Source organism: Mytilus californianus, unplaced genomic scaffold, assembly GCF_021869535.1.
Source record: "Mytilus californianus isolate M0D057914Y unplaced genomic scaffold, xbMytCali1.0.p SCAF_4, whole genome shotgun sequence".
Classification (NCBI taxonomy): Eukaryota; Metazoa; Mollusca; class Bivalvia; order Mytilida; family Mytilidae; genus Mytilus; species Mytilus californianus.
The window spans coordinates 35,101,152-35,113,694 of NW_026262690.1; the positions used below are offsets into that span (position 1 = coordinate 35,101,152).

At 32.9% G+C, this 12,543-nt stretch overlaps 1 protein-coding gene across 4 annotated transcripts in view; it reads left to right on the forward strand.

Annotated features, from left to right (window-relative positions):
• LOC127698221 (mitogen-activated protein kinase kinase kinase kinase 5-like) overlaps positions 1 to 12,543 on the forward strand; it is a 90,554-nt gene that overhangs the window by 65,102 nt on the left and 12,909 nt on the right. The window lies entirely within an intron of this gene.

The following is a 12,543-nucleotide window of genomic DNA, read 5'->3' on the forward strand; positions in this document are numbered from 1 at the left end:
AGGACAATAACTTGTGTGCAAGTGTATGGATCTTTATGAAATTGTACTGCAAGGATCCATATCACAAACGGAAAGCTGGGTTTGAGTTTGGGGGTAATTGCCCTAAACGTTTAGGAATTTGGGGCCAAAAAGGGGCCAAAAAACAAGCATTTTTCTAGTTTCCAGACAATAACTTGTGTTCAAGTGTATGGATCTCTCTGAAATTGTACTGCAAGGTACCATACCACAAAGGGAAAGCTGGGATTGAGTTTGGGGGTGATGAATCGTAAGGGGGTTCAAAAAATTTGTGGGGGAGGAGGGGGTTTCCTTTTTATACGACCGCAAAAAAATTTTGTGGTCGTATATTGGTATGACGTTGGCGTCGTCGTCGTCGTCGTCGTCGTCGTCGTCGTCCGGCGTCGTCGTCGTCCGGCGTCGTCGTCCGAATACATATTGGTTTTCGCACTCTAACTTTAGTTTAAGTGAATGGATCTTTTTGAAATTTGACCATAAGGTTAAATACCACAAAAGGAAGGTTGGGATTGATTTTGGGGGTTATGGTACCAACAGTTAAGGAATTAGGGGCCAAAAAGGGGCCAAAAATGAGCATTTTCTAGTTTCCAGACAATAACTGTGGAACGGTGTATGGATCTCTCTGAAATTATACTACAAGTTTCCATACCACAAAGGGATGGTTAGGATTTGCTTTGGGGGGTTATGGCTCAAACCGTTTAGGAATTAGGGGCAAAAAAGGGGGAAAAACAAGGTTGTCCTGGTTAATGGACAAATACTTTAGTACAAAACATAATTTAAAGCAGTGTAAGGGAGATAAATCAAATACATCATTGAAATTATCTCCCTTACACTGCTTTTAAATTATGTATAAAGTAATGGTTAATGAACAATAAAGATAATCTAAAACAGTGTAAGGGAGGTAATCCAAATACAATGTTTTGGTTACTTCCCTTACACTGCTTTTAAATTATGTTTAAAGAAATGCATATTTATAAAGGAAGACCAGTAAAAATATCTGCAAATGTTTTCATCTTTTTTTTTTACAAAAAAATCCATATGAAAGATTTGACACTATATTTTTATTAATTCTATTATAAAATAGATTAAGTTAGCACTATGGTAAATTTAAATGGGTAATTATGGTTGCCAACTCCATTGGAAATTTGAATTGAGATTATGACCATATCTTGAGGGAAAGAATTTTTTTGGGGGAAAAAGGGGGGGGGGGGGATAAAAAGAAATTGTGGGGGGCCAATTTTTTCTCATTTCAGATTTCAGAAATTAAAAAGAATTATTCTTCAAATATTATTTTTTTTTCAAATTTCAAATATTGAAAAATTTCAAGAAGTAATCTTTAATTGCACAGTATGGCGCATTAGATTTGTAAAATCTTTGATCACATTTATTTATTTGTTATGCCGAATCTAACAGTGTATTTAGATTTTTAATTTTGGGTCCAGTTTTCAAATTGGTCTACATTAATGTCCAAAGGGTCCAAAATTAAACTTTGTTTTATTTTAGCAAAAATTGAATATATGAGGTTCTTTGATATGCTGAATCTAAACATGTATTTAGATTTTTGATTTTTGGCCCAGTTTTCAAGTTGGTCCAAATTGGGGTCCAAAATTAAACTTTGTTTGATTTCAACAAAAATTGAATATATGGGGTTCTTTGATATGCTGAATCTAACCATGTATTTAGATTTTTTATTTGTGGACCCCGTTATCTAATTGGTTCATATTGAGGTCAAAAGGGTCCAAAATTAAACTTTGTTTGATTTCATCTAAAATTGAATTATTGGGGTTCTTTGATATTCCAAATCTAACCGTGTATTTAGGTTTTTAATTTTGGGTCCCGTTTTTTAAATTGGTCTACATTGAGGTCCAAAGGGTCCAAAATTAAACTTAGTTTGATTTTGACAAAAATTGAATTCTTGGGGTTCTTTGATTTGCTGAATCTAAACATGTGTTTAGATTTTTGATTATGGGCCCAGTTTTCAAGTTGGTCCAAGATAGGGTCCAGTATTTAAACTTTGTTTGATTTCAACAAAAATTGAATATATGGGGTTCTTTGATATGCTGAATCTAAACATGTATTTAGATTTTTTATTATGGGCCCAGTTTTCAAGTTGGTCCAAATTGGGGTCCAAAATTAAACTTTGTTTGATTTCAACAAAAATTGAATATATGAGGTTCTTTGATATGCTGAATCTAACCATGTATTTAGATTTTTTATTTGTAGGCCCCGCTATCAAATTGGTTCATATTGAGGTCAAAAGGGTCCAAAATTAAACTTTGTTTGATTTCATCGAAAATTGAATTATTGGGGTTCTTTGATATGCCAAATCTAACCGTGTTTTTAGATTTTTAATTTGGGTCCCGTTTTCTAAATTGGTCTTCATTGAGGTCCAAAGGGTCCAAAATTAAACTTAGTTTGATTTTAACAAAAATTGAATTCTTGGGGTTCTTTGATATGCTGAATCTAAAGATGTGTTTAGATTTTTGATTATGGGCCCAGTTTTCAAGTTGGTCCAAGTTGGGGTCCAAAATTAAACTTTTTTTGATTTCAACAAAAATTGAATATATGGGGTTCTTTGATATGCTGAATCTAACCATGAATTTAGATTTTTTATTTGTGGGCCCCGCTATCAAATTGGTTCATATTGAGGTCAAAAGGGTCCAAAATTAAACTTTGTTTGATTTCATCAAAAATTGAATTATTGGGGTTCTTTGATATTCCAAATCTAACCGTGTATTTAGATTTTTAATTTTAAGTCCCGTTTTTTAAATTGGTCTACATTGAGGTCCAAAGGGTCCAAAATTAAACTTAGTTTGATTTTGACAAAAATTGAATTCTTGGGGTTCTTTGATTTGCTGAATCTAAACATGTGTTTAGATTTTTGATTATGGGCCCAGTTTTCAAGTTGGTCCAAGATAGGGTCCAGTATTTAAACTTTGTTTGATTTCAACAAAAATTGAATATATGGGGTTCTTTGATATGCTGAATCTAAACATGTATTTAGATTTTTTATTATGGGCCCAGTTTTCAAGTTGGTCCAAATTGGGGTCCAAAATTAAACTTTGTTTGATTTCAACAAAAATTGAATATATGAGGTTCTTTGATATGCTGAATCTAACCATGTATTTAGATTTTTTATTTGTAGGCCCCGCTATCAAATTGGTTCATATTGAGGTCAAAAGGGTCCAAAATTAAACTTTGTTTGATTTCATCGAAAATTGAATTATTGGGGTTCTTTGATATGCCAAATCTAACCGTGTTTTTAGATTTTTAATTTGGGTCCCGTTTTCTAAATTGGTCTTCATTGAGGTCCAAAGGGTCCAAAATTAAACTTAGTTTGATTTTAACAAAAATTGAATTCTTGGGGTTCTTTGATATGCTGAATCTAAAGATGTGTTTAGATTTTTGATTATGGGCCCAGTTTTCAAGTTGGTCCAAGTTGGGGTCCAAAATTAAACTTTTTTTGATTTCAACAAAAATTGAATATATGGGGTTCTTTGATATGCTGAATCTAACCATGAATTTAGATTTTTTATTTGTGGGCCCCGCTATCAAATTGGTTCATATTGAGGTCAAAAGGGTCCAAAATTAAACTTTGTTTGATTTCATCAAAAATTGAATTATTGGGGTTCTTTGATATTCCAAATCTAACCGTGTATTTAGATTTTTAATTTTAAGTCCCGTTTTTTAAATTGGTCTACATTAAGGTCCAAAGGGTCCAAAATTAAACTTTGTTTGATTTTAGCAAAAATTGAATTCTTGGGGTTCTTTGATATGCTGAATCTAAACATGTGTTTAGATTTTTGATTATGGGCCCAGTTTTCAAGTTTGTCCAAGTTGGGGTCCAAAATTAAACTTTGTTTGATTTTAACAAAAATTGAATATATGGGGTTCTTTGATATGCTGAATCTAACCATGTATTTTGATTTTGGACATTGGACCATAATAGGTAAATTAAAAAAATTGAAGTTCTTAGACCACATTCTTTCTGTGTCAGAAACCTATGCTGTGTCAAATATTTAATAACAATCCAAATTCAGAGCTGTATCAAGCTTGAATGTTGTGTCCATACTTGCCCCAACTGTTCAGGGTTCGACCTCTGCGGTCGTATCAAGCTGCGCCCCAGCGAAGCATTTTATTTTTCTTTAAGATTTTCCATTTTAAATTGTTTATTTCTGATTTATATATAAAAGCAAATAATAATGATATGGTTTGAATAGGTAAATTAAAAAATTTTAAGTTCTTAGACCACTTTCATTCTGTGTGAGAAACCTATGCTGTGTCAAATATTTAATTACAATCCAAATTCAGTGCTGTATCAAGCTTGAATGTTGTGTCCATACTTGCCCCAACTGTTCAGGGTTCGACCTCTGCGGTCGTATCAAGCTGCGCCCCAGCGGAGCATTTTATTGTGTTTTGGTCTGATTTTTAATTAGCATACGCAATAGGTCAAAAATATGTGGTGTATAAAAAAAAATTGTAAGTTGTATATGTCTGTCTGACACAATTTATCTAACCTTGACCTCATTGTCATAGATATTTAAAATGTTAAGTTTCTCTAATGCTTTTAGTAAAACCTTTATCTTTAAGACTTTCAACATAAAATCAATGGTCAGTAAAACAGGCGAGACATTTCAGCATGTGCACTCTTGTTGATGAAGTTGAAGTCCAATCAAATTGAAACTTAGTACACATGTTCCCTATGATATGATCTTTCTAATTTTAATGCCAAATTAGAGTTTTGACCCCAATTTCACGGTCCACTGAACATAGAAAATGATAGTGGGAGTGGGGCATCCATGTACTATGGACACATTCTTGTTTGTTTTCTATCATTTTCTATTGTGTTTGCTGACTTTACAGTGTTCATCATTATAGAGACAAAAAACTTTTCTTCTACAAAAAATCCTGAACTTTCCTATAATTTTACAAGTAGGCATGCTTAGCAAGACAATAATTGCATTCTTGTGTTGATTGGCAAGAAAGATGTTGAAGTATGACTTGAAGTTATCCATCTATCCAGTTGACCAATCATCTACCTGTCCAACCATGGGTTTGTTATATACTTCCTATCCTGTTCCTCAACTCTACCATCTAAAGCAACCCCTATCCAGTCTCAATAAAACCAGCAATTTTATTTATTTAATCTGTCAATCCCAACTTCTTCAGTCTATCTGTCTATCTTTTCACCTATTAATGGTCCATCTTCATATCCATTAATAGTTCCAGATCAGTTTATTGTATTGCTTCCAATGATTAAGTGTCAAACAAAGTTTATTATTTATTGTTTCCTGAAAAAGAAATATAAATCAACAAAGCATTATTAAAGCCGTCATTAATCACCTTGTCTTAGAAACAGGACAGGAAATGTCAGTTGATCAACAAATAGTATCAATTAATATATGTAGGATAACATCTCTGTATCAATAAATAATAATTATCAAAAGTTCAAGTCAATGTCCAATATAACTTTATATTGGAAATGGTCATTGATACAATTGTTATTAATATTTGATTGAATAATGTGTTTAATTATTGGAAAGTCTTAAGTATTTTGCATTTTATAATGCTGATGAAACAATTATTGGTTGTTATTAGTTAGTTTTTATCACCCTTTTTTCCAAAACTGTCTATTACTCATCTTTTTAGATGGATGCTTTCACACCTTTTGGCAAGGCTTTGGTTTATTTTAAGACATTACTCAAATGATTTAGTACCGTCATGGATATGAGGATAGCAGGCTTTCACTTATTTTAATGTCCTTTTGATTTTGTCACTAGAAGTGCTTTTCGTACTTCTTCAATTTCCGAAACATTTACCTTGAGTGTTCCTGATGAATGTTTTGCTTTGAAACTCAAGAAATGACATATTGGCCTGGTGTTATATCATATTTGATTTTTGATTAAACATAGTTAATTTCTGACAAGTTGATATCAAATATATTTGGAGGAAAACAAGGGATATAGTATATTCATAACAAATATGAGTCGTAATGTGCACTTGATATAACCCAAAGGAATATGTATCACTTATCGCTGTTCTTCATCTTAACGTCCCGATGAGGCTTCCAACACTGATTAAAAGCTCATACAAGACTACATGAACAAGACAGCCCCTAGCTACATTTGTGCATTGAAGTGTTCAGATGTGATGTAATATCAAATAAATACAGACTACTATGATGTGCACAATACATGTATAAAAAAAACTGTCATAACTTGCTGGACAATTGTCAGAATACAACATTTGAAAAACCATTTGGAACATCAAGATATTTATCAGACAACTTAGCAGGAAATAATCTATTAAAAAGGCAATTAATTTGGATGAACTGCATAAGATTTTAGGTTTTGAATTCTTCTTTTGAATGGTTCAAACAGTTCATAAGAATCTTACAGAGAACTACTGGTTTTTGTCTCGCCTTGACGGAGTCAAAAAGCGAGACATAGGTATGCTGTTTCCGGCGTCGGCGGCGGCATCAACAATGTATTAGTTTGTGATTAGGTCTAGTTCATGGTGAACCACTAGTGGTAGGTCAATGATATTTGGAATGCAGTTGTATAAGCATTGGCACATCTCATTACCATGGAAATTATTTTGCCCCGCCCCCTCAGTCAAGGTATATTGACTTTGAAACTTTTCATAGTTAACATGTATTAGTTTGTGATTAGGTCAATTTATGGGGAACCACTAGAGGTAGGTCAATGATATTTGGTATGCAGTTGTATAAGCATGGGCATATCTCATTTCCATGGAGATTATTTGGCTCCGCCCCCTTAGTCATGGTCTATAGACTTTGCTAAGTTTACATGTATTAGTTTGTGATAAGTCAGTTCAAAGGGAACCATTAGTGGTTGGCCAATGTTAATTGGTGTTCTGTTGTATAAGCATTAGCACATCTCATTTCCATGGAGAATATTTGGTCCCGCCCCCTCAGTCATGGTCTATTTACTTTGAAACTTTTGCTTAGTTTACATGTATTAGTTTGTGATTAGATCAGTTTTAGATGAACTGCTAATGTTAAGTCATTGATATTTGGTATGCAAATTTATTGGCATTTGCAAGTATCGTTTCCATGGAGATTATATAGCCCCACCCCTGATGATGGTTCTTTGACTTTGAAACTTTTACATGGTTTACAAGTTAATGTTTGTGTTTAGGTTTGTTTAAAGGGAACGACTTATAATAAGTCAATGGTATTTGGTATGCAGTTGTATTAGCATTGGCACATCTCATTCCATGGAGATTGTTTAGCCATGTACCTTCAGTCATTGTTCATCGACTTTGAATATTTGCTTTACTTACATGTTAAAGTATTGCAATTTTAATTTCAACATTTGCATTATCAAAATTACAAAAAGGCGAGACATATCTCTGTGATAACAGTTTATCTTTTGTTTAAGTTTGTAGTCCCACAGAAATGTGTTTAGAATGAAACTATTCCATGGATTGCGAGCAGATATATTTTTATAATGAAATTCAATATTGAAAAGTAATATATTATATAGAACATTTACAAAAATGTTATTTTTATGATATCATCATTATGGATATTTAATTGATATTTTGTCAGTTTTGCTAAATTAAAAGATTAAATTTTCACATAAAACATAAAATCTAAAACTTTTTAATACCTTCTCATATTGAATTTCTGAACATTACACTTTATGTGTATCGGAATATCAATGGAAATAGAAAGCCAATGCAATTTGAGTAGATTTAATTGTGAGAAATGAATTATTTTCCTTAGTATATGAGGTCATAAATGACATGACATTGCATAAATTGTATTAAAACATTTGACAGAAGCTGTAGCTTTATATAAAGAATTTGCATCCCTTCTTATTGACATTGATTAAATGTTACCTTTTAGTACTCTTGGCTATATCATGGTAGCCAGGTTTTGTTGGTGGAGGAAGCCAGAGTACTTGGAGAGAACCCTAACCTTCAGCAGGATTCTTATTAAGACTCTAACAACAAATGATAAGATAAAAGGGTTCTTACAATTATCACTCTACCACAAATATGTAGGGGGATGAATTTATACCTGACTCAAAAGGAGGGGGATTTACTCCTTTATACTTGTCTGTAATACATTTCTGTTGTATTTTCTTCAACTACATTAGTCATAACTTTTATATTGACAATATTAATCTTCATCTTGTTATGCCAACCTTTGTGACACATTCTCAGTTTCTTTAATGTTCTACTTTCTGTTTTAACAGCAACTAAAAGTCTGTCCCGCTTCAGGTTAAAGTTTTTGGTCAAGGTAGTTTTTGATGAAGTTGAAGTCCTATCAACTTGAAACTTAGTACACATGCTCCCTATGATATGATCTTTCTAATTTTAATGCCAAATTAGAGTTTTAACCCCAAATTCACGGTCCACTGAACATAGAAAATGATAGTGTGAGTGGGGCATCAGTGTACTATGGACACATTCTTGTTTAATCTATTACAGGATACCCCAAACTGGATTATAGTTTCAACTCTATCAAAAGTCTTTCTGAGAAGATACCACACTTTTCTGCAATGCTTCAATCTTGTGAATAAATATTTTGGATAATATAATCATATCACAAGAATTTACAGATAGAGTTTCTTCTGTTTAAGTGGTTTCTTTGGAAGTTGTAGCCACTTTTTCCTGTAATGCCTGAATGAATTACCGACAATGCGAGACCCTCATGGGTACTCAAGGTAGTTTAACACCCCCTAAGTGAATCAATTGAAAAGATAATATGTGCATATTGTCATATCAATTATAGCAGACTGCAACAAGCAAGGAACATTTAATTGCCAACTCTTTGCTTGGGACAGGCACATAAAGATATATTGGGGTTAACAATTAATTCCAGAGCTCAACTCTTTCCTTAACCCCTGAAAATTTTGTTGAAAGTGCAAAAGGGTTTTTGTCTCGCCATGCAAGACATGGGGATAACAATCTGGCGGTAGCAGCCACAGCATAAACTATTTGTTTGCAGATATGCCTTATGTTACCATCAGTCATATGGCCACTGTCCTTAAACTCATTTTCATGGTTCAGCGACTGCTTGAAATAAGTACCGGTATGGTTTTTTTTGTCATGTGACTTATTATGAGTAATTGGATAACTATATTTTGTATATGGCTTCCTTGCAAGGTCTACATGTCTGTCAGGCAGGGTTCACCTGACATCAACCTCATTCATGGATCAGTGATCAAGGTTAAGGTTAAAGTCCATATCTCAGATACTAAAAGCAATAGGTCAACTATATTTGGTGTATGGGATGATTGTAATGTGTACCTGTCACTTCTTTTCAGGTTTCATCTGACCTTGACCTCATTTTTTATGGTTCATTGGTTAATGTTAATTTTTTTCTGATTTGGTCTACTTGTCAGTAAGCAATAGGTCAAATATATTTGGTGTATAGAATAATGGTAGCATGTATATGTCTGTCTGGCAGGATTCATCTGACCTTGACCTCATTTCCATGGTTCATTGATCAATGTTAAATTTTCATGGTTTTGTCTGTTTATCGAATACTTTAAGCAATAGGTCAACTATATTTGGTGTATGGAATGATTGTAAGGTGTACAAATCTGTCTGGCAGAGTTCATCGGCAGAGTTCATCTGACCTTGACCTCATTTTCATGGCTCATTAGTCAATGTAAAGTTTTCATGGTTATGTTTTTTTTTCCAGATACTGTAAGCAATAGGTCAACTATATTTGGTGTATGGAATGATTGCATGGTATGGTTCACCTGACCTTGACACCATTTTCATGGTTCATGGTTCATTGGTCAATGTTCAATTTTCGTAATAAGTCTGTTTCTCGAATACCATAAGCAATAGATTAACTATATTTGGTGTATGGTATAATTGTAAGGTGTACATGTCTGTCTGTCTGTCTGGTATCGTTCATCTGACCTTGACCTCATTTACATTGATCATTGATAATGTTTACTTTATTAAAAACTTATAGTAAAACCTTCATATTGCACAGTTTCAACATAAAATTCAATCATGATAAGTAAAGCAGGTTGAACATTTCAGTGTGTGCACTCTTGTTATGTATATTTGGCTGTGGAGAAAGAGTTTGTAACAATTTTGGTTTCTAGATATCTGGCTTGTGTGCTGTGAGGGGACTTGTTTATAGTATGCTTCAATTTTACTACACATGGTCTAGATAGTGGAGTTTTGATCTTACATAAAACTGGTTTAAAGCCACCACATTTTGTGTTTGTACTTAGTCAGGCTATCTGGCCCATGTTTGTTATTGTTTATCAATAATTGTTTGTCTGTTTTTTTGAGTTGGTGTAAGGTGTTGGTGGTTGATCTATTTTTTTTTATTATCCTCTTTATGTATTATTTATTAGTTTTCAATCAGATTGATTTGGGGTTTTCCCATAGCCAAATATAGACTCATCCATTTCTGTAAATCAGAGGCAAGTGCGTATGCATGTTGTGCTACCTATGTTCTACCTACCTTAATACAAACTGAAAGGTGAACATAAATGTACAACTTAAAATAATCAATGATGAGTAATGTGGGCCAGAGTCACCTACTACTTGTGGAAAGTTCTCAAACAATGTTAAATGGTTGCCATCAAGTTAATTACACAGACTGCAGAAATATCTCAATTAAAACATTGCTTTTGTCATTTGTTGCACTGAAATGTGCCATTTAGTAAATAGCTCTGTCAAGTAATGTGCATGACTTGGTATTTATTCTTTTGATCTCTGATTACCTAAACTTGTATTAAGTCCACTGAAACAAATGATTTAGAAATGTTTTATTGAAGCCTTTTAAAAATTTTGTTCACACCCAACTGTCATAAGAGTAATATAATTGAAATTAGGATCAGTTTCTGTTGAAATTCTTTAATGTTACATATCATAATGAGAAATTAGTTTAATTTTTTGCATGACTTTTCATTTACTATGTATGGTCTCTTAGGAAAATAATAAACAAATAAAAACAAAGCAACAGTAACCACCTCCAAAAAAAGATATATTCATGCAAGTATTGAGCCTTGAATCTCACATTAAAAGGGAAACTGTTGAGTCATTGTCATTAAGAAGATTCACCTGCATGAAAATCAATTTAATCATTCTTGTATAATTTAATAAACCTCAGGGGTCACCAGATTCTATGTTCAGCATCACTGCTTTATAGCACGATAATTCAATTGATTTTTTGTAATGCTTAGTTAATGAAATTATGGTCCATATGAAATCCAGTTACAAAGAAATATATTAAGATATTTTTTCTCATTCTAAATTATTTCTGAAAATGGTTCATAAGAGTGCTAAAAAGTAATATGTCTTTTTTGTAGCATTCATATTTAATGTAATGAAATAGAAAATATTACATTTTAATGCTAATTGTGTACAAATTAAAAATGGCATGTGTAAGTTCAGAAAACTTCTGTTGAATAACTTTCACTTTGGATGCCCATTTCCAAAAAAATATTTTAAATATATAATAAGGTATGATCTATTAAGACAAAAAGTTACCTGCAAAGTTTAGAATCAATTTTGCAAATTTAGAACCTTAGATTCTAAATTTTTAAAAAATATTTATAAATTCAGAATGTATCAAAAACCTGTTCCCAAACTTATAGAGAATTATTAGGGCCCAGCCACTGGCGGGTTGCCCTATAGTGATCAGTCTGTCCGTCCGTCCATAACAAATTGTGTCCGCTCTATATCTAGAGAACCGTTATAATTTCATACTTTATACTTGACATGTATATTAACCAACACCAGAGGGTGTGTCATAATGTTTGTACAACTTCCTAGGTCAAAGTTCAAGGTCAAAAACTTTGGTTTCAGTTGACAACCCCATGTCCTATGGTTAAGATCGTGTCCGCTCTATATCTTGAGAACCTTTATGATTTCAAAGTTTATACTTGGCATGTATATTAACCACCAGAGGGTGTGTCATAATGTATGTACAACTCCCTAGGTCAAAGGTCAAGGTCAGCTTATCCGTACAAATGTTTTACCACACGTTATTTACAGCGGGTCCCACAGAGATGGCTCCCATCTCAATGATGTCTAGTTATACCTGATCCTTTATCAAAGATTATCATTATACCTGTTCCCTAATAGTTCGTCTATCTGTCTGTTCATCAATCCATCTGTTGGTTCAAATATTATTCCCGTCACTCATTTCTGTTTTGAATGTTACAATATGTTGAATAAACTTAAAAATTTTTGTCACACATTTCTCAAAAGGTATTGAACAGATGACTTTATATTTAAGTCTTATGCTTGGCAGTAACACGTAAGTGCTTTTCAGATCTGTCAGATCCCTAACACATTGAAATAAAAGTGGGAGTATGCTTAACACAACAACATGTGGAACTTCTCGTAATACCTGTTTCTCAACTCAGAGTGTTATTATACATGTTCCCAAACTCTTAATATGATTATTTATATTATCATATATATTATTGCATGAATATTGGTAAACAATGTCCTGAGTAGATTTATATATTGCAAATAAACTCATCATAGATACCAGGATTGAAATTTTGTATTTGCGCC